Here is a 23262-nt window from a genome sequence, read left to right as displayed (position 1 = left end):
ACCCTGTTCTCATCTTCCACCCTTTTCTTGGTGGATCACTCTTCAAGATGCCCTCTATGGTGTGGGCAGCTAGTCTGTGGGAAAGGTGCTCCTGCAATTTGCCTTTGGTGGCAATGCTGCTCTCTGGTCTCTTATCTTCAGATATGAGTCTGATACCAGTTCATGAGCCCCCGCCCACCCCTTTCCAGAAGGCACATCTCAAGCTCCTGGAGTGTTCTCTCTCAGATCTCTACACTGGGCGTAAGGTAAAGAGAAAGCATTCCATGGAGAGCGGACAAGGAAAGCAACGATTCTTTGACGACTCCAAACATGCTGTACCATGCAGGGAAGACCACCTGACCTCCTATGCTTCTCCACTTCGGCTCTTGTTGCTTTAGATATGTATTTACTTACCTTAGTTTCCTCATCCTTAGAATTGAATTAATAAAAGACTTATCATATTCTTAAGAGTATTTAATAGGCTAATACATATTACACCTTTGGAAGGGCATTTAGCACATGGCTATATTCAGTGAGTTACAGGCTAATAAAGAAAATCTCTACCAGTCTTTAAAGATTAATCCATAGCACTTGTTATATGCCCTCAATGTAACCTAAAGGCTAAGAATCATAAAACTACACTAACACTCCCTTAGTGAAACCTGAATAAATTGCCTACTACACATTGAAGTCTGTTCTGCAAATTGGGACAATTTAAAAAATTCTATTTTGTATCCTGCTATCTAGTCAATTTTTCAATCCTCACTATAACCTTGTGAGATAGGTACTTTTTTTATCCCCATCTCTGGATGGGGAAAGAGAGGCACAGAGAGGTAAAGTAATTTGCCCAAGGCCACATAGTAAGTGAGGATAAGAGCCTAAGTAGTTTGACTCCAGTGACTGATCTTAAGCACTAGGTGATGCTAGCTTTCAAAAATACATATACACATGTATTTGTATGTATAATATATGTATTTGTATATACAAATACATAAAATATATTTATTTTATATTTATATGTATTTTATATATGTATTTATATATACATATATGTAAAATATATTTACAATATATACACTAATAAACAAAAATAACATAGTTATTAAATAATACAAATTTTTAAATATATATTATATATCACATGTTTCAGTAAACAGATGTGGAAAATGTAAGATGACCGAGCTTGACAATGATTCAGTATATACAGTTTGAGATGTGCTGAGCAGAATATGCATAAATAATCATTTATTGGGAAATCAGATCCTAAGAACTCAAAGGAAAGATCAGAAGCAGGAGTACAGGTGTGAGAACCATCAATGTGGAGACTGATTGGAAGAGAGAACTAAGAAAAAGACACTAAAGACAAAAGCTATGGAAACTATGAGCAGAACTCAATAAATACCCTACATTTAGAGGAATATACAGAAGGGGAAGCCAGTGAATGAGATCAAGATTTGCTTAGAGCAGATGTTACAACTGGCAGCCCTAGAGCTAAATTTGACTTGCAGATGTGTTTTGAGTGGCAAGCAAATTCCTTTTACCATATGATTCAATATTTTTAAAAATCAGATGTGGGAACACTGGGACCATATTCCTGTGTGGGCACAAATAGCTACATTTAGTTAGCGTCTACCTCTCTGGGTGGGGCAGGCACTTTCCAGTTGGGCGTGGTCCCTACCACTCCCTGGTGTTCACCTGCTGAGACTCCGTCTATTTACTCCTATATATTTCCTGCCTGGGCTTCAGGGACCTGTGTTTGTTACTCCTGCTTTAGAAAGGTGGAAAAAGGTGATAAGGAAATAGGAGAACTTAAAGACAATTTCAGAAAAAGGATGACTTCCAAGAAGAAAAGATAGTCACTCTCATATACTGCCTAAAAAGGGGAGAGGGGGAGGAAGGAAAGAAAAACAAAGGATTTGTGACTTAAGATTTGGTAATTAAAACACACACACACACATGATAGCACCTGTAGACTATTCACACAGAAGGCTTGACAATGGAGGGAACAAAATGGTTCAACCTGCTTTTTCTCCCCTCCTCTGTCAACAGAATGCTTAAAATTTTCTTTGTCTCTCCAAGATGCATTATCCCTGTTGATGAATCATATTCATTCTCAATCCCTCTCACTCTAGAAAGTCAGATCCAATGCAATCATGATAGAAAGGATTCAGGATCCATGAGAGTTATTAATGTTGAAATGACACAAATACCTGGAAATTTGCTTTCACATAAGACTTGCAAAGCATGTATTTAAATCATTGTGCTGATAACTTTGAGAAGTAACTTTTTTAGCTCATTGAAATTTTCTATTGTCAAGTTTTAATTTATCTTTTTCTTCCTCCTCTCTCTCTCACACATATGTCCACATATGCCATATTTATATCATGTATTCTAAGTTACAGTTCTCTTTATATTTTAACATCTCCAATGTTAAGGACAGTTTGCAAATGACAGCACAACCATACTTAACTGTATTTGTAGTTGTCCAATGGTCTAGTTCCTAGGACCACACTAAAGGAGTGTCTGTGACTATCTCTTGGGCCCCAAAGGAGATAGAATATGAAAGGAAAGTCAAATGAAATATATGTATTAATCAATTTTCCAACAGTCTGAAGTGGCTCAATTTTAAATACCTGATTGATCATAATAGTTATTTCCAAATTGGAATAAATAACTGCCTGCTGGCTTTAGAGACAGTGGTGAATCTCAGTCTGAGATATCTGTATTTGCTTTTTTTCTATAGTAAAAATGACAGGCCCAAGAAACTGGGGGAAAAGAATCCTTCTGCTATTTTAAGATACAGTCGATCTTACTAACTGTGTTCTTGTGCCATCATTAATCAATTGTCTGAATATAGAGAAGGAAGAGAAGGAAGCCTGCACACCACTTAATGTGCCTCACTTTAGCACAACAGCCAAGAGCTCAGACTTCCTGGATGTCTACCTTAGTGAGAGTCCACATAATTAATGTGTTTTGGAAGCTGAATCTGAAACTTTTCAAATCTTAAGGAAGAAGTTCTGTAATACCATTGAAATTGCCTATGTATTCCCACAAGGGTAATGTGTGTTAGCTATTACCAGGGAATTGTAGTTCATTATATTCTAGAATCTGGAGTATTTTTATTGTAGATTTCACTGTATGTTGCTAAATTTTAATTCAAATTTGAGAGAATATGAAACAATAGTGCCAACTACCCTACCCCATATAGGGTAGACTTAGGAGTTTGCATTTCTATGAGGAAGGTCTATAATTTTAACGATGTTTTTCAAGTAGTCTGATTTACACCTCTAGTAGTCATATCGTGATTGAAAACTGTTTGATTTTTTATGCTTTACAAAACATTTTTCATATCTGTTATCTTGTTCAAACTTGGAAAATTCTCCAAAAAGAAACAATAATGTCCACTTCAATATCACAGCGCTGTTGAAATGGTAAAGAAGCCAACTCCAATTGTATTTAGTCTCTTAAATTTTTATTGCCATCAATCTTGAATTATGTGTTCTTCATGGTATTTAATGGAGCAGTCCTAATATTGTGCTCTCTTGGATTTCATGCACTTTTTTCACTCTTCTGTTTTAAATGTTTTAAATGAAAAGTAGGACAATTCGGTTGAAAACATATAAAAAGACTATGCATCAGATGATGAATAGTTTAAGAGTGCCATGCAAATGTTTGTAAAAGTCATCCTTTATAAAGTGGCACATTCCCACACACTTAGTATTCAAGTACGTTATCCACCTGACAAGATAGTAAAATATCCCACTCATCTGTTCGGGGCTAATTTTTCAAATTTTAATAATTTTATTAATCCCTAGCAAGGCCTTATAAAACTTTGCAAAGAATGTTAATAACTCATTAAAGATTAATTACATGTCAGCTTTGAGGTCAAAGAGTTTGAGTGGTTTTTAGTCATCTGAATTAAAATGTATCTGCTATGAAAAGAACACATAGTGTAAGACCACTGCCATCTTCACTAACCTTAAGTTCTTATTTATGAAAACACATATACATAAACGTGAACTCAAATGTCTCTCACAGTGTTTGAATGAGAAGAGGATGGCACTATACATGCTGGTAAAGAAGTTTGGTACAGACGGATGTCCTCAAAGAAGGCAAGTTACCTCCTGAACCTTGGGTAACAGAATTGACGAACTGGAGGACCAGTGAGGGGCATGTGAGTTATGAAGTCTTCCCTATCCAAAATCTATATGTTGTTTTCATGGAGCATGACTATAAAATTAAGCTCAGTAAGAGCTTAGAAATAAGAAGATAGATTTTTTAAAAAAAAATCAGTTATGTAAATGAAGAATAGAGGGATTTTGAGAACTGTGAGGTCATAGAAAAGAAAGAAGAGAAATGGTAGAAAGGTCTAGAGGAGTCTCTTTGGTTCTTAAATGATTCAGATTTTGATGTTCATAGAACCAGCAATATATGAATGATGATAAATACAAAAGGAAACAAAAAGAGCATTAAACTGTTTTAATTCAAAACCGTTTATTTAAATCAGTAATGTATTTCTAATGGGACCTCCGGTGAATTAGACTTCATTTTCCTTATGTTTCAAATTGGAATAACAATAATATCTCTGTTGAGAGATTGTTGTGAGGTTACTATATAAAAACAGCTATACAGGTTTTCATGTGATAGATCCTCAATAATCGGTAACTCTTATTACAGCAATTAATTTTTGTAAATATTCAGACGTCGCTTTTCAAGAACTTTAAGTTTTTTTTAAAAAAAGATAATCTGGTGAATTGTGCTCTGTTATTTAGGATGAATGTGCGAATTTCTATAGTTATTTCATTACCAATTTGGGGAAAATGATAGTTTCTGTGTCTTTCAAAGGATAAAATACTCTGATCGTAGGTGGTGTAACTCAATCCTCAGAGGTTTACTGGTTTCCTTTCTAAAAAAAATGCTTTGGGGGAAATTATATTTCTTCTTGGAATTCTGTAACTTAAATGAAGGACTCTGGCAGTCAGCATCGCCAGTTCTCCCTTGGTCCTGGCATACAGAACACAAATTGGTTTCCAAGACAAAGCATTCAATAATCTGTATGCAAAGTAGTATTTTAACATAGCTCTGAATGTCATATCCAAATGTAAAGCCGCCTGTTGCCTCAAGTGTGAAATTCACTCTCATTTAAATTTTGTGTTTCTTTGCAACTACTGTTGCTGGTATTTGCGGACAGGGCCATGGAAACACATGTGACTGTGGTTAAAAGTAGTAAGAAGTGCGACTTCCCCCACTGTTGCCTCTGTCTCCATGAAGAGGATTTCATGTTGGAAGCCACCCGGAGGCCAAAACAGTAGTTCTGCAGGGTTCAAGGGAATAGATATTTTTGTCTTGGTATTATTTTACAGTCTCTTCCAAGTTGTAGAATATGTTATGATCACCAATATGTTGTGATCACCAGTGTTTTTAGAGAGACCATGTTTAAAAGTATATAGGTTCTTTTATCGTCTGAATTCAAATAATGTAATGGAGTAGATACTAGGTTGTTTTCAGGTTTGCTGAAAATCTGCTCAGCAATTAGGTTTTGGTTTTTAGGAAGAAAGAATTTTAGGATGCTTGTCTTTGCTCATGTACAAAAGATAATTCTAGGTCCAATGTCCCAGTTGATGCCTGTTCATGATGATTTAAAGATACTAGCCATTTTTCTAAATGCGTCTCATCTTGAGCGTTTGAGGTTGATTTCAGTTCAAAGTGCCAAATGAGGATAGAAAGGTTACTAGAGAGTTTGGCTATTCAAGATGTACCTCACTTTTCATCTGGATCCCATCACCCCATGTTTGGATCACTTTTAATACTCCCACCACTTTCCTGTAATGGTGCTGATGCTTTGAACTACCTTTCTTTCTTTCTTTCTTTCTTTCTTTCTTTCTTTCTTTCTTTCTTTCTTTCTTTTTAAGATTTTAATTATTTGTTCATGAGAGACACAGAGAGAGAGACACACACAGGCAGAGGGAGAAGCAGGCTCCATGAGGGAGCCCGACATGGGACTCGATTGTATGAAGTACTGAGAACTGCACCTCACCTGACATAGTGAAAATGATAATAATGGCTGTAATCTACAACTGGAAGGAATGTGAAAAAAAATCTTTTATTTAGAGCAGTAACTTATTCACCATAATGTCAGCCAAGATTGTGTAGCTATTGCTGTGTTGCACGTTGTCTTCAAATTTAACGACACAAAACAGTAACTATTGTCTCTCATGAGTCCATGGGTAGACGGGGCAGTTGTTCTGGTCTGGGCCAGACTTAGCTGGGCTCTCCAGTGTCTGTGGTCAGTTGGCGGGTCACCTATGGCTGGCTGGTTCAAGATGGCCTAGGACTAAGCTCCGAGCTGGTGCACCATCACCTTTGCAGTCCACTGGCCAAAGCAAATCACAAGGCCAGCCGAACTGCAAGGGGTAGAGCAATGAACTCCACTAGTTGAAGGGAGATGCTGAACGTCACATTGCAAAGGGCAGGGGTACAAGGCTGGGCGAAGAATTGGAGACATTTTTGCAATTAATCAATAGCAACTGCTTTCTCAGATTCCGAGTTGCGATATTAATAGCCCCTCATGTACTGGATTGTACCAACTCCTTTACTCATGGTATATGCCAAATTTGAGATGTCATACTTTGTTTTGTTTTGTTTTGTTTTTTAAAGATTTTGTTTATTTATTCATGAGAGACACAGAGAGGGAGAGAGGCAGAGACACAGGCAGAGGAAGAAGGAGCCTCCATGCAGGGAGCCTGATGTGGGACTCGATCCCGGGACTCCAGGATCACACCCTGGGCTGAAGGCAGGCACTAAACCACTGAGCCACCGAGGGGTCCCCGAGATGTCAGACTTTGAATTATCTATAGCCCTCAGTGAAGTTAGCATTTGCGAATCATAACTAAGTTGTTCCATATTGCCGTTTTGCACTAGTTACTACATTTCTACATCGGTTGGATATTGACATGATTTCTCTATTTAAGGGAGACTTGATTTTTAAAATAGCCTGTTCTGAAAGGGTTTCTTCATTTTTTTTTCTTTCTTATATATGTGTGTATATATGTGTGTATGTATGGATATACATGTATATATGTGTGCATATAAATGCATGCGTGTAAATAAGGATGTACATGTGCATATGTGTGTAGATGTATGTCTGTATATATACATACCTATTCCCTAGTCCCCTTCTGCCACCATGCTTGCTAGCTTCCTTGTCATTCTTTGGCACTCTGAGGCATTACCTCGATTACCCATTATTCTAAAGGTTACTGAACAGAGAAGGAGATGTTACCGGCCTCACCGGGGCCAAACAGTTACTCTATAGAAGGCAAAGATGTTAATAAGCAAGTTGATACATCCCTTCATGTGGTAGTTCTAATAGAAAAATCCATAGCCTTAGCAATAGGGACCTCAACGTCTGGCCCATAATTTTGCACCCGAGGTAGCTGCATTTATAACCCTCCATCGGTTGTACTGTTGTCATCCGCATTAAGAATTTAATGAGCAGCAACAAGCCTAGCTAATGGACAGAACGCAGGTAGCCACATCCCCTGCCCAGCAAGCTGTTGCATGATTACAGAGTTGCTGGCATACGACAAGGACCTGGGACCTCCCCCATTTTCACTGACTTCGTAAATCTAGACACAGATCTCACTTTGGGGCTCATATTATTAAGAGGAGACTACAGAGGAAAAATAAACCCCATTTGGTAAAGTAAATGGTATGCCTGCTTCTGTAGCTTCCCATGGTTTATTACTGCTGTATGTTATTTCCAGCAGTACTTATAACAGTGATCATAAGGGACCTTTAAAGACTTGCTGATGCCTCTTGGGCAGTTTCAGAATAATACAGTTTATAAATAATTCTGCCTACATATCTTATGTCTTCAGGATTCCTTTTGCCTTACTTTGTTTGTTATGAGTATATTTGCATGAAAACAGGTTACTTGGATATTTGTCCTTTGAGAGCTATTGCTTATTCGTCCCCCTAAGTCAGAGTCACATGCTTTCCGTGCCAGAGTCATTTCCACAGCCAAGTAAAGATTTTCGAACTGTAATGAGGGACATGACATAGGACAGATAAACTTCTAAGAAAGCACTGTGATCTTACTGAAGTTTCTGGGGTCTCCAACTTGTGTCTGTTAATTAAAGATTCAGAATTGGCCACTTGGAGTGCAACTTAAGTGTGTACGTTTTGAGCAGGGGTGATGTTCACATTATAGTGACATTTAATTGTACAACAGATGCATATGTTTTATAGATATCACCTCTCTCATGCAACAGAAGTTATAGATTAGAATCAGTAGACTATATGTGATTCTTTTAAATTCATATCATTTTTACTCTCCAAAGGCATTTAAAAATATGAGTTCTTATATTCAAGCGTTAATTTTTGTCTTCCCCCATTTTGAAGAATTTTTTTCTTTTATAGCCACCAAATACCATGTGTATTCGCAGTTAAACTGGTTTCTGTTTGGAATTCTGAAATGCAAGTATGTGCCGAGGTTTGCAAAAAAAACAAAAAACAAAAAAAAAACAAGTGTACAATTTTATTTCAGTATTTTGTAAAGTGTTGCACTGGAATATTTGTTAAAAATACAAATTCATGGCCCTTTGTCGATCCTGCTGAATCAGACTCTCTGGGAGTAGAGGCAGTGCATTTCCATTTTAAGTCAATCCCCTAGGTATTTCCTCTGCATATTAAAGTTTGAGAAACACTGCTAAGCTTATCTCAAAATTAAATTTGATTATTAGAAAACTATATACCAGGACCGTATTAATTTAATTCCCTAGAGAATCATCTTCATGGTACGGTGATTCACTATTTTGTGCTTGGTTTTTATCAAGAATCAGTATCAGAAATGACAACATGTAAAGTGATTCTGTACTTTTAAGAAACTGTCATCAAAAAATAGTTCATTATATTGTTCAGAGACCCTCACACTGAAATCATGATACATTTCCTCTTAATCTAACTAAACTGTTTAATTACAACATACATTTAGAAAAGTGTTCAGAATGAGAAATTTTCAAAATGAACACATCCATGTCAATGATACTCAGACCAAGAAGTAGAGCATTATTGATATTCTTAGAAGCCCCTTCATGCCTCATAGAAGAGTAACCACTATCTTGGCTTCTATCACCATAGATTTGTTTTGTCAGCTTTTGATCTTTATGCAAATGAAATTATAATATATGTACTTTTTAGCATCTGGTTTCTTTTACTAAATATATTTTCAAGATCCATCTATAATGTTGCACATAGTTGTAGTTTGTTCATTCGCATTGCTGTTTAGTATTTCATTTTATGATTATTCTACAATGTTCCATTCTCTTATTGATAGATGTATTAGTTACCTATTGGTGCATAACAAATTACCTCAAATTCGTAACAGTTTTGCACCTTAAAACAACAAACATTATCTCCCATGGTTTCTGAGGTTCAGAAACCTGGGAGCAACTTCACTGGCATCTCTGGCTCAGGGACTCTCATGAGATGGTGTTTAAACTGCCAGCCAGGCTCAGTCTCTGAAGATTTGACTGAAGCAAACTGCTTCCAAGTTCACTTATGTGTCTGTTGGCAGAAGGCTTCAGTTCCTCACCACACCTCTCTTCATAGTATTCCTCTTGATATGGCAGCTGGCTTCCCCAAAACAGTCAGGAGAAAGAGAAGGGGGGAGGTGAAAGGAGCGGAGTAACGAGGGGGAAGAAGGAGAGGAAGTGAGAAGGAGAGGAGGAGGCAGTGAGAGGAGGGGATGGGAGGGGTGGAGAGAGCCTGAGAAACTCCAGTCTTTGATGAGGAATCCCAGAAGCCACATGCCACCACTTCTGCCATAGTCTATTGGCCACACAGCCCTGTTATAGCGTGAGAAGAGCCTACAAGAGGGTGGGACTATCAGGGATCCGACAGGCTGGCTACCCCAGCGGCCACTGGAGGAGTCATCAACTTGTGGCTAATGTGAATAGTGCCTCTCTGAGCATTCCTTCATATATTTTGTAAGGATACTGTGCACTTCTCGTAAGTATGCACCTAGTGGTGGAATTCCGGCATCTTATATGGACCTTTATCTTGAGTAAGGTGGTACCAAAGAGTTTTACAAAGTGCTTATAATAATCTGTACTTTTGTAATATTTGAGTCGCTCCATCCTTGAAAATGCCTGATACTGCGCATTCCATTTTAGTCATTCCATCGTTGTGTATAATGGTACCTCATTATGGTTTTAATTTGCACTCCTCTGATCATTAATGATATTTATTCCTTTTTCATATATTTATCATCATTCAGATTTTCTCTTTTGTGAATCTTTATTCTAGTACTATGCCCAATTTTGAAGTGGGTTGCCTGCTTTTTATTTTTGGCCCATAGAAGTTCTTTCCATATTCTGGATATGGTCCTTGGTAGGCTTATATGTATTATAAATATCTTCTCCCACATTGTGGCATACAGTTGCACTCCTTTAACAATGTTTTTCAGTGAACAGAGGTTCTTAATTTTATATGGTTTAATTTGTCATTCTTTATTTTTCTGAACTCTGCTTACTCAAGCTCATGTATAAATTTGCTTATGTTTTTTCCTAAAAGCTTTATTATGTTATCTTTCACATTTAAATCTAGGATCTGTATATATATTATACATATCCTATATATATGTTTATATATATATATATATATATATAGATGATAATATATCTTGCCCAAGGAGGTTCATAACAGGAATTCAAAAGTAAAGATACAATTGAAAATCAGTGTAGCGGATGGACTATAGTATTCGGGAAAAATAGAACAGAATTATATGATCTTGTTATTATATGCAGAAAGTTACATCATTAATTTGACATTCATTATAATAAAACACACATATACTCTTAGCAAATGCAGAAAGGAATTACCTATTTCAAAAATCTGGTTTTTAAAAATATGAAAATATGAATACAGCAAACATCATACTTTGTGGTAAAATGCGAAAACTACCCTCTTGAGATTGACAAAACATGATAAGGACACTGCTATCACTTCTTTACAATATAGCAGTTTAAGTCCTATCTAGCGTAATAATTCAAGAAGAAGACTTCCAGAAAGCAAAGATACAAAACTGCCATTGTTCCTAGATAACTTGATTGTGTGTCTAGAAAACAAAAGAATTTACCTACCTGTTAGAACAAATAGGTAACTTTAGCAAGGTCACTGGATACTACATCAATGACCAGAATAATTGCATTTGTATATACCAGAAACAAATATCAATTTTTAAAACAATTTTTTAAAAGATACCATGTGGATTAGAGAATATCAAATATCAAAAATAAGTTATACATTAAGATGTATAATGTTTCTAACTTAAAACTATAAAATATTATTGGGGATCCCTGGGTGGCTTGGTGGTTTGGCGCCTGCCTTTGGCCCGGGGCGTGATCCTGGAGTCCTGGGATCAAGTCCCACATCAGGATCCCTGCATAGGACCTGCTTCTCCCTCTGCCTGTGTCTCTGCCTCTCTATCTCTGTGTCTCTCATGAGTAAATAAATAAAATCTTTAAAAAAAACCCTATAAAATATTATTGAAAGCAATTTAAAAAGCTAAGTAATGAAGGCATATACCATGGCCATGGATTGGCAGATTTATAATACCAACTCAATCAAAATCAAAATCTCTGCTTTTTTTTTTTTTAATTGACAAGCTGACTATAAAATACATTTGGAAAAGTAAAGATCTAAGAAGGGCCAAGACAATCTTGAAGAATAAGAATAGAGCTGGAGAACTTTAATTACTACATAAAAGTTATAGTAAGATAATATATAGTATTGGTTCAATATGGATGAGTAGCCCAATGGAATATAATAAAAAGTTCAGAAAAGTGACCCTTTCATACAGAGTCAATTGATAAATGACAACAATCACCCTACAGTACAGTGAACATGCAATGATCATGACATTGGATCTCCTGAATAATCATAGAGGGGAAAAAAGGGATCTCTACTCCTACCTCACACCACATACACAAGTCAAAACGTTTTAAGTTTAATAGTACAAAAATTAGTGTCTTTTCAAAAAAACTTAGTATTCTTTTTTATCAGTTAGGAAACTATATTCGTTCATTTGTTTTTGCTTTAGCTATCTGGAAACTCATGAATAAAGCATGTCTATTTACAGTTATTTTCTTTAACCCAAGGTTTTGGGCACAAATTTCATGTCCCTTTTATGACATACTTCTTATTCTTTATTTTTTTAAAAGATTTTATTTATTCATGAGAGACACAGAGAGACAGAGAGAGACAGAGAGACAGAGACACAGGCAGAGGGAGAAGCAGGCTCCATGCAGGGAGCCTGATGTGGGACTCGATCCTGGGACTCCAGGATCATACCCTGGGCCGAAGGCAGTTGCTAAACCACTGGGCCACCCAGGGATCCCCACTTCTTATTCTTTCATTCTTACTTTAATGATTCCATTTTATGGCTCTCTCTTTTTTGTAAGTTATTTTAAAACTTTTTTTTTTAATAGTCAGAGTATAAATAATGAAAAAAATCAATGAGGCAACTTAATAAACTTCTTTTAAAATTTTGAAGCTTGATTGAATTGTCAAAAAGAATTATAGCTAATATAGTAATCCTTGTAATTGCACTTTGATAAAATTATAACTGTCCAACATCATATTGCTAGTACATATTATGCATATAAATATTATATGGAATATTCTTTAAGTCCTAATGTGTGTGTCAGTATTTTAAAAAATAGCATTTACATGGAAAAAGAATCTACTTTTTGTAAACTGCCTGTAATCCATACTCGGACAAAAATAATAGTTTTGTTGCCTCTATAGTCTTCATATGGAAGGAGTATGTAGGAAAGAAGAAATAATTGTTCGGAAGATAAGAAGGATAATGATTGAGTCCTACCAAGCTTGTTAATGTCAATCTTATACAATACCTGGTGCTCCTTATATCACATGCCCTCCTTAATGTCCATTACCCAGCTACCCTATCCCCCAATCCCCTCCCCTTCAATGACCCTCAGTTTGTTTCCTATGATTAAGAGTCTCTTATGGCTTGTCTCTCTCTCTCCAATTTTGACTTGTTTTATTTTTTCCTCTCTTCCCCTATGATCCTCTGTTGTATTTCCTAAAATCCGTATATGAATTAAATCATATAATTGTCTTTCTCTAACTAATTTCACTTAGTATAATATCCTCTAGTTCCATCCACATTGTTGCAAATGGCAAGATTTCATTTTTTTGGTGGCTGAGTAGTATTCCATTATGTGTGTGTAAATATATATTTTAGATGACATAACCATATATACATATATATGGTTATGTCATCTGTTGATGGACATCTGGGCTCTTTCCATAGTTTGGCTATTGTGGACATTGCTGCTATAAACATTGGGGAGCAGATGCTCTTTTGGATCACTACATTTGTATCTTTGGGGTAAATACCCAGTAGTGCAATTGCTGGGTTGTAGGGTAACTCTATTTTCAACTATAGAACACTCATGAAAAAAATTGAGGAAGATACAAAGAAATGGAAAAACATTCCATGCTCAGAGATTCGTAGAACAAATATTGTTAAAATGTCTATGCTATCTAGAGCAGTCTATACATTCAATGCAATCCTATCAAAATACCATCAACTTATTTCACAGAGTTGGAACAAATAATCCTAAAATTTGCATGGAACCAGAAAAGACTCCAAATAGCCAAAGGAATGTTGAAAAAGAAAACCAAGGCCAATGGCATCACAATTTTGGACTTTAAACTCTATTACAAAGCTGTAATCATCAAGACAGTATGGTATTGGAACAAAAACAGACACATAGAACAATGGGACAGAATAAAGAACCCAGAAATGGACCCTCAACTCTATGGTAAACTAATCTTCAACAAAGCCAGAAAGAATATCCAATGGAAAAAAAGACAGTCTCTTCAACAAATGGAAAACTGGACAGCCACAAGCAGAAAAATAAAACTCGGCCATTTCCTCACACCATCCACAAAAATAGACTCAAAATGGATGAAAGACCTAAATGCGAGACAGGAATCCATCAAAATCCCAGAAGAGAACACTTGCAGAAACCTCTTTGACCTCGTCTGCAGCAACTTCTTATTAGACACCTCTCCGAAGGCAGGGGAAACAAAGACAGAAAAATGAACTATTACTTGACCTCTCTTAAGCTTCGGTTTCTTTATATCCAAAGTGGGTATAATAATACCGACCTCATACCTACAGGCACGGCTCCGTATATGGCTGAATGTATGCATGAAACTGTGTTGTGGAGTGTAATTTTTCTAAATCTTAAAAAACCTGTCCTTGAAATACTCAATCTTGAGATTCTGGAATAGACTAAAACTTGGACACCATATGAAAGAAGCTGGCTGAGTATGGAGTGGCTCGACTAGGAGAGCAGGTTAAAAACTCAAATGATGTGGGCCAAATAAGAAATTCTGAACACCGTGTGCAGCCCATCAATCGCAACGAGGACCCGGGGAGTTGTAACCTCTGAAACTGTAGACGCTGTTGCTGTACTGTGAAGCTCTGCAGTGCTGGCGGGCTCTCTGAGCTCCCATTCCACCTAACACGCGTGGCAATAAAGTGCAGCGCATGTTACCCACATTAGAGCAATAGCTACATCCTCAAAATAACATTTTAATGACTTCTGTAGTCTGCATTTGGGAAGATCATTTTGTCTTTCTCTGGGTTAGCACACCTTTCCCTTCAGATCCCTGAATTTGGGGCAATCTCCATCACAGTGTACTTCCCTGAGAGTATTTTTGTCTGATTTAGAATGCCCAGAGGGTATTCTTTGATACAGAATGTGAGGTCAGCCGCTAAAACCAGAATCAGGATGTCTGTGGTGGTGTGAGAAGTCCTAACATATTCAGGAGGATGGATAGGGATGGATGGTTTGTAGAAACACTGATGTTTCCTCCTTTCCCGCTCCAATCTGGTTGCTGATGGTTTTAGGCCCTATCATTGTTGGCAAAGGCATATTTTGTCAGCAAACTGGAACTCTACCTCGTGTTGCGTGGGCAGTTTCTAAGTTCTTTGTTCCCTTCTGCTGACCCCTATCTATCATCATATTGGCAATGCTCTAACTTGACTGTTCCCATTGCTCAGGGGACCAGAAGCATCATATCAAGATGCACGTAAGGAAGCATTTGTGATATTTAATACTAAGTCATTCCCACACCCCTCACTCCGCCACCACCAGGAACCTGCCATTTCTGCTGATAGTTCAGAATATTTTGTTTCAGGACAGGGAGCAGACTAGAGAAATATGTCTTTCACTTTGACAGAACCCTGTTATCCTAAGAATCCAGCACTCCTCATATTCTATTAGTTATATCGATAAAGTAAGTTATTATAAAGTAAGATTAATAGTCAATCAGCCAATCAATCGAAATGCACCAAAGACTTCCTCTCCTGTTGAAGTCTCACTATAAAATGAGAAGGTCCAGGTAGATACTGTAGTAAGCAAATTTAGGAAAGTTCAATTTTACTTGGTTGTATATCTAAAATTAAGCAATGCAAGAGAAGAAACAAATTCACTTTTCAAAAATGATTAAAGTCTAGAAGCAAATTTACTATCACCCAGTAATTTGCTAAACTGAAGCCGGAGTTATTTTGGATTGAATTTGTTACATAGCTCATGCATGAAATGATCTGTTGCTTGTTCTTGTGAAGTTGTTTTCACACTATGAAACGGCAGAGGGGAAAGATGCATTCTGTCTGAGGCATTGTAAAAATATTGAAAGCTCCGACGGAGGCTTTCTGTAGAGGTATCTGACTACAACTTGTCATTTACACTTTATGGGCCAATGATTGTTAAGCCAAAACCGCAGATGCTTGCTTGGCTTTCCGAATTATCTCTTGATGTGTAATGGGTTCAGAAACCCAACTCCAGCACCATGACAAGTGTCACTCATGTGATTACACTGCCACCATGTGGTTTTAAGGATTCCTTTCGATTAAAAAAAATACATGTATCAAAAGAAATGGTCCTCTGACAAAAAGGAAAATGATAAGAAACTAATGATTATCTCTGCTTTTCTCATTCATTGATCCTTAGTTACAATGCCATAGCTAGTCTGTGGATTACCGTAGATGGTAGGGCAGGGGAATGAAAACATAGAGCTGGTCAGTGGTATAGGTATGATCCTAAGAATTCTGGATGATTTATGAAGGCTTCAGCCTCTGCCTAGTGAATGTCATCCAGATGTTTGCTAGGAGGTGCTACCTTCACTGACCTTTTCTGCATAAATCTGGCATTTACAAGTGTTCAGAGGAATCTGAAAAATTCTCTCTATGTATCTATAGGCAAGTGGATCTAAAACTGAGGTCCCCACACCAGTAGCATCAACATCCCTGGGGAACTTGTTAGAAATGCAAAATCTTTGGCTCCATCCCGCGTACTAAGTCAGAAACCCTGGGGCCTGGAATGCTGCGTTTTAATAAGCCCTTCAGGTGGTTTTGATGCTTGCTAAAGCTTGGGAACAGATGTTACAGACAGTCATACCTGTCTTGAGGTAGATTAACACATATTTTCCTAATTGAGCTAAATTTAGCATCACCTGCTCCTTGTTGCTGGAAAAAAATTCCAAAGAAAGATGCAAGAGCAATGTCCCAGGACTTCCCATGTATATGGTTGCTCAGTACCCTGGAGATGCCCCTGGGAAGGAAGGAGCAGAACAGCTGTGAGGGTTCCCATTCCCATCATCTGCTGTGTCAACGCTTTCTTTCCTCCTTAACTCCACCTGAAGGAAAATGCTATAGTCAATCAAGAATAAATCTTTCAGCCTTTTGGGATTTTTGGAGCATACTGGAACAGCAGTCTGATATGAATGGATATTAGATATATAGACACTTTTTCTGGTATTAAATATACAGTTTTAAGAAGAGAAGTTAAAAATGTGAAAATCCTTCAGGATCCAAAAATGTTAGGGAATATTGGGATGGTAGGAAGATTCCCTGCCCTGTCACGGAAGTCGGCCACCAAGCTGCTTTCCAATGCCACTGACTGTGTCCAAGCAAGAAGGTTGACCCCCAGCTGCCAGGACTTACCATTTTTAAGAAAATCCCAGAAATCAGGTTGTTTTTTTTTAATGAAATGTTCCAATTTTTAAGCATGGGTGTCATTGTAAATGCATGTTTAATTTAAAAAATCAAAACATACCTACCTGTTAAGGAAAATTGTGGATGGCAACTTCCACACATGCACATGTCTTGTACTTAAGTAATTTCCATCTGTGCGTTTTTATCTCTATACGTATAAATATGTATATACAAGGCTTGGACATCCGTATCTCAACACATGAGGGGAAATCCTCTATTCAGGAATGAAGTGCTTCAAACTGAATAGGGATCAAGAATTTAAAAGATGCCTGAATTCAAAAAGTACATCACTTGAAGTGCCACACTTTAAGAAGAAAATATATGATATTTCTACTAATGTGAAGTATGCTTTCACAACATTTTTAAATCTTACAAATGTCACAACATACATAGAATAAAAGTACTGAGGAGATACAAATTACTTGTAGTGTGGCTTTTTCTTAAGAACATAAAAAATACTTCAAAAATATCAAGCTTACAAATATATTCAGGCATGAATTTGGAACCCAAATCATGTTTTAATGATATTTTTTTAAAATTCCTGGCTCTGAAAGGAGTGCTTAAAGATAGCTCCTGAATTAATAGAAGATCAACTATTGTTCCAGATGTCCCCCACGTGAGTTTTCTTTACCAGGTATCCTCTCTCTGGCTTGACCCTCACTGTTGTCACTGCATCCAAGACTCAGAAAATGCTCCCTTATTTTCTTACAACTGATAGATTTTCTCAAAGACATTGAGGATAAACCAACTTTAGATGGACTCTTGGTTTTTCCTTGTGGTTGCTTTCCAAATCTAATAAAATTCCAGTGTCTCCCCTGGTGATGATATCTTTAACATTGTCTGATAGGACAACTAGTTCTGGCGGAGCGGGGGTGGGGGGTGGGTAGGATAACAATGCTCACTCTGAGCTGAAGACCATTCTAGTCACAGGGGCCAATGCGTAGATGTATCCCCACCCTTCTGTGCAATAAGAGCCTCTTTTGAGGGGCTAGTTCTTCAGATATGTTGGCAGGTTTAATGAAGATTCCCTAACCAAAGTATGTTTCCCCATAGCATACCATTGTGTTTAGGATTCTGACCACAGGAATACTTTACCTTTTCTTCTTAGGGATTTTTGGGTTTCAAGAGTATCATACTGAAATGTATATACTCTCGGTAGGAAAGAAAACGTGATATTTTTCTCATCCATTCAGAAATATTATTGGGAATTTTGCACTGGAACAGAAGAAAGCCTGATGGATATGTTTAAGATTCTTACAAGGTTCCTGACCAGAAGCACAGAAAACAGGAACCAGAAAAAATAATTGCACGGAAGTATAATTAAAGTTTGAAAAAAAGTGCTGTGAATCCATTGAGCAAAAAACAAGACATCTGTCTCAAAGGATCTAGAATGTTTGCACAAGTAGTATTTGACCTGGATTTTGCAGGATTAATAGGCACTTACCTGGTGAATGAGGAGGAGATAAAATGTAAAGAAAAGCTGGTCGTATTTGTCAACCACTGCATCTTTGAAGTACAGCACAGGGTCTCTATAATGAATCTGATAGCTATTCTTTGAATGCAGGAGTAAATGAGTGGAAGAATGATCTGTGCTTTATAGGGCAGTAGGACTAATGGATAAAATAAGACTAGGAAGATTAGTTAGGGACAAAGACCATGAAGGCAACACTAAAAACTCTTAATTTTATTCTGTGGATTAGTGTCTTTTGAATCAGTGTCATCAAGATCTTTTGAAGTACCTTTTAAAAATGCAGATTCCTGAATCTTTCCACAGTTTGGTTGAATGAGAACCTCTCAGAGGCCGACCCAAGGAATTATTCTGTTCTGCACTCTGTAAAAACCCCAGCTGAAAACAATGACCCAATTTGCAAAACATTTTTTTTTTTAGTTTTTAATCACTTTTTTTAAATTGAGGGGATATTCAACATCTTACAGGATCTATCACAAGCTATGGAAAGACTCCCTAGAAAAACATAGGTGCACATTCATTTTTGTTCATAACTCCAAAAAGGTCATGAAACCACTGAGATTAACTATTAACTTGTGAACTTCAGTTAATAACCCCTGAAACCAACCCAGCTAACAACTAATGTAGAGAAAGTCAGATGAGAATCATTGTTAACCAGGAGTTACAGTGAGGGGAGGCATTTAGATGAAGAATACACACAGTGCTGCTGCTTTTTTTTTTTTTTTAAGATTTTATTTATTTATTCATGAGAGACACACAGAGAGGGAGAAGCAGGCTCCCTGCAAGGAGCCTGACATGGGACTTGATCCCGGGTCTCCAGGATCCACCCTGGAGTGAAGGTGGCGCTAAAGCACTGAGCCACTGGGGATGCCCCCACAGTGCTGCTTCTTATCTTTTTTGTCTAGGACCCAACTTAACCTCATTTTGTCAACATTTACTATAAAAGGGACATGTTCTCATTTAAAAAGAGAAGAACTTATTCTGGGAGTCAGGGAGCTTCTTGGTCATTTCCATCCTAAGTAAGATGTTTAACAAAAAATCAGAATGTTTTGAAAGGAAAACTAAGGGGTCTTAATGAGCATTTAAAAACTATATGTTGTTTTGCCCTGTTTCAAATAACAAATCAAGTTGTTGGCATTTTAGAAAGTGTATGCGTTAACTGTTTTTATACTTAAAGCTTCACATATTTAGATCATATCTAAAAATCTCATTCTCTTTCTGATAATGTCGCATTTGGGAACCACAGTATGGTTCTATTTCCTCCAAAATTGAGAGCCGTATCTGCAAATAACAACTAAAATGGTCTATTGCTGGAGATATGTCACATGGAACAAGATAAAGTCTATGAAAACAGCCCTTGAGAAAAGTCATGGTTGAACTCTAATGACCTAGATTATTTAATGTGAACATTGTGTGCAACTTTTGGAGATTTTAGGGCAGCCCTCCCTATAGTCAACGCAAGCCAGCCTGTTTATGTGACACCAAGGTAGAAACAGTTCAGACACAACTTGCTATTCTTTGTGAATGGGGTGGAATCAAGAACTTCATCCAAACTCGGAGCAGAGTTGAGAAATAGGGTGAGCGGGAATGTCCCACACTGAGGGAGGAAAGAGCTTCACAAAGTGTAGAGCATCATACAGTGAAGGAGTTAGTCATGTATCAGCTAGCGACAGTAACAGTTTGTCAAGTTCAGCCTTGGATCAACAGATAACCGCATGGTGGACATTTCAACCTACAACCTGACTTTTCCCTCAACTGTTGTTTTGGAAGTTAGTTTGTATTGGTAGATGTCGACTGGGTCTTCTGAGTGTTCACAAGGCCCCTGCTGCGTGAACGTGTGGAAGCTTTGTTCTCCACTTTTCTAACAAGAGTCCCATAAGCTATTTTCAATTGTTGAGCGTTACCAGCAGTGTTTCAAAACACATCTCTGTGCCCGTGGCCTTATGTACCTATGGCAGGGTTTATGTAGGGTTTGTACCAGTTGTGGGTTTGCTGGGGCATAGGGCACTGCATCTTCAACTTTGTTTAATAATGCCCAATTGCTGTCCGAAGTAGGTGTGCCAGTTATGTGAGAGTTACAGTTGCATAACTTTGTTGTCTAGCTTATGTCAGGTTTTCAAAGGAAATAATATTTTTATTTGCCTCTCCCTGATTACTAGTGAGGTTTTGCATCTTTCTATACCTTGTCTCTTCAAGTGCATTCCCCCATGAATTGTTGATTAATGTCCTTTGCCCATTTTTCTGTGGGCCAGGCACTGATGGGGAACCCTGGGATGTACCCAAGGACTGCCAAAGAGCACAGCCCTCTTAGAGCTTACATTCTAGTGAAAGAAAACTGTTAATAAACCTCAAAAGAAGTATCATCTGTAGTATGATAGGTGATAAGTACTGTTGGGCAAAAAAGGCAAAGTAGAAGAGGTAAAGTCAATGGAATCGGGAATGCAGGCTAGACAAAACAGTTGGTAGCAGTAAGAAGTGGTCAAAGTGGATCTCCTGGAGGAGCAAGATTGGAGTCCAAGTGAGAGTTCGGGAGCAGTGAGAGGCCAGTGGATCCAGACCCAGTGGAGAGCCAGACCGGAAGAGCTACAGAGATGAAATCGGAAAAGCAGAGGGTTGTTACATAGGTCCTTGTGGGCCATTGTAAGATGTTGGCTTTTAGCTGAATGAAATGAGGGAGCCACTAAAGGACTTCGCACAGAGGAGTGACATGATCTGCTGTGTGATCTATAAAAGGACCATTTACAATAAATTCTCCAATGCTTACATGCTATAGTCCCTACATAAAGAGCAATGTGGCTAAATCCCTCCTTCCTGTGGGAACAATCTGATTATAGATCAGCTAAGACTGAGAAACACTGAAATGGATTACTCCTTGTGCTTGAATGAACAACGAAGGTTTAGGACTTGAATAAGCAGGGTGAGTTCTGTGAGTTTTATATGTTTCTCCTGGCAGCTCTGGGCTGTTGCCTTTGACCTCTATCCCTTAGCTTAGCATCTTGCCACTGGGAGGAAAGCTGCTCACCGCTGCTGTTGCCAAGTCCATGCCAGGCCCTGGGCCAGCTGTGGTTTAAACATTATCTCTAATACCTGGCAGCACAATGTACAGAAAGAATTGTCACCTTCATTTTGCAGAGCTAAAATGGAAGCCAAATCCATCCAATTCCTTGTCCCCTCTTGCTTCATTACCCTATGGAGCCCACTGTGTACAGTAGGGCAGCCCGACAATTGCCCTTAACTAGATGGCAATGAGGCTTAAAACAAGATGGCACTGAATAACACATGAAGCCACGCTAAGATTTTACAAGAAGTAATAATTATTTTAATTTATATGACTTCCAAAGTACCCAGCTTCTATCTTTGAAGCTGGCTTATAACAAGAGCCGTTTCTTCTCTTTTCCTGTTTGTTTTGGCACTTGAAATGAAGCAAAATTTATGCATTGAATTCTGGGTCTCTAGAAAGATTTATCCTTGTCCTTGAGGCAAGTGTAGTTTCAATTTAAAATGCTAATAGGATATGCTAATGTATTATCAAAACCCAGAGTACGTGACTGGTTCAAAGTGTTCTAACAGAGTTAAAATTTTGAAAGGGGAAAAATTTCGACCCTGGCGGACTGTGAGTAACAAACATCTTATTTTCTTCTACCTAAGAACCCTCCGTAGAGTGAGAGGTCTCTTCTCTTCAAGTGTGTTTGTGAATCCCTGTGCCTCCTGTGCCAGTACCACCGGAGTCCCAGCCCCAAATGAGTTCTATCAGTTTGCAAATTAAGGGAGCCATTTAGGTCTCCAATCCAGGAATTTTCAAAGGCAGCCTCAGCCAAGGGATGCCTGTGCTATTTTTTTACATAACTACGTCAAGACCAAATAATGAGTTTTTTTTTTCCCCTGAGCCTAGTAGTGTATGATAATACACATTGCCTTTAAGTACACTTCAGTTTTAAACTAACTTCAAGATAGACAGGTTAGAAGAAATCATTTCAACATTAGATTGTAATACGTTTACTAAGTATATCATCATTTATATATATATATATATATTATATCATCATTTATAGCGAATAAATATTCATGGCTGAACTTAGGGAACCTTGGGTGGATGCGAATTCAACAACCCAGTTACAACAGTGATGTGAAGCAGTCCTGCCCACTGCCAGGTTGACCATCCAGCTCGGTCTGGAAGAGCTCTTTCAAGTTCGCCCCAGTTGGGTAGACTTGGGGTCTGGAGATCAAGACGGTATGCACGTGTGTGGCTGTGTCCAGTTGGAATAAACATTTTCTCCTTGCAGATCGCTTTTTGTAACAACCAAAGAGATGCAAAACAAAGTACACAAAACAAAGTTTAAAACTACATCCGATGATTTATTTTGAAAAAAATCTACCCCTATACATTCATCTATAAAAAAAAAAAAAAAGGAAAGAAAGAAACTTGAAGACAAAAATGGTGTCCTGATACATTTCCCCACCACAGGGACACAGCTTGGGGAAGAAAACTAATCAGCCACCTTCATTGCTTGTCTAGGAGAAAGTTTTGCCTCTTCAGGAATTGCCTCTACTGGTTAGGCTGTTCTAACCTAGTTTTTCCCTTTGTCACGTGGGAGATTTCACTGGAAATAATAGTGGCCTGTCCTTGCTTGATAGCATTCCTGCACAAGCACTTAAAAGACAAGGTTACAATGTGAAGTAGTCTGGTCAATTCTTTCTTCACAAGAGCAAAAACACT

General features: G+C 37.8%; 1 protein-coding gene across 20 annotated transcripts in view; it reads left to right on the top strand.

Annotated features, from left to right (window-relative positions):
• Positions 1-23262, top strand: part of LOC112926656 (thrombomodulin-like) — a 104870-nt gene that overhangs the window by 46858 nt on the left and 34750 nt on the right. For all 20 annotated transcript variants that reach the window (XM_072752288.1, XM_072752291.1, XM_072752290.1 and 17 more), the window contains one exon: positions 4018-4153. The gene's annotated coding sequence lies outside the window, so the exon portion shown is untranslated. The remainder of the gene's footprint in view (positions 1-4017; positions 4154-23262) is intronic.

The sequence above is a fragment of the Vulpes vulpes genome, chromosome 3 (genome assembly GCF_048418805.1).
Source record: "Vulpes vulpes isolate BD-2025 chromosome 3, VulVul3, whole genome shotgun sequence".
In the NCBI taxonomy this organism is placed as follows: Eukaryota; Metazoa; Chordata; class Mammalia; order Carnivora; family Canidae; genus Vulpes; species Vulpes vulpes.
Note: the sequence above shows the minus strand (reverse complement) of the source record. Positions and strands in the feature narration are given on the sequence as shown.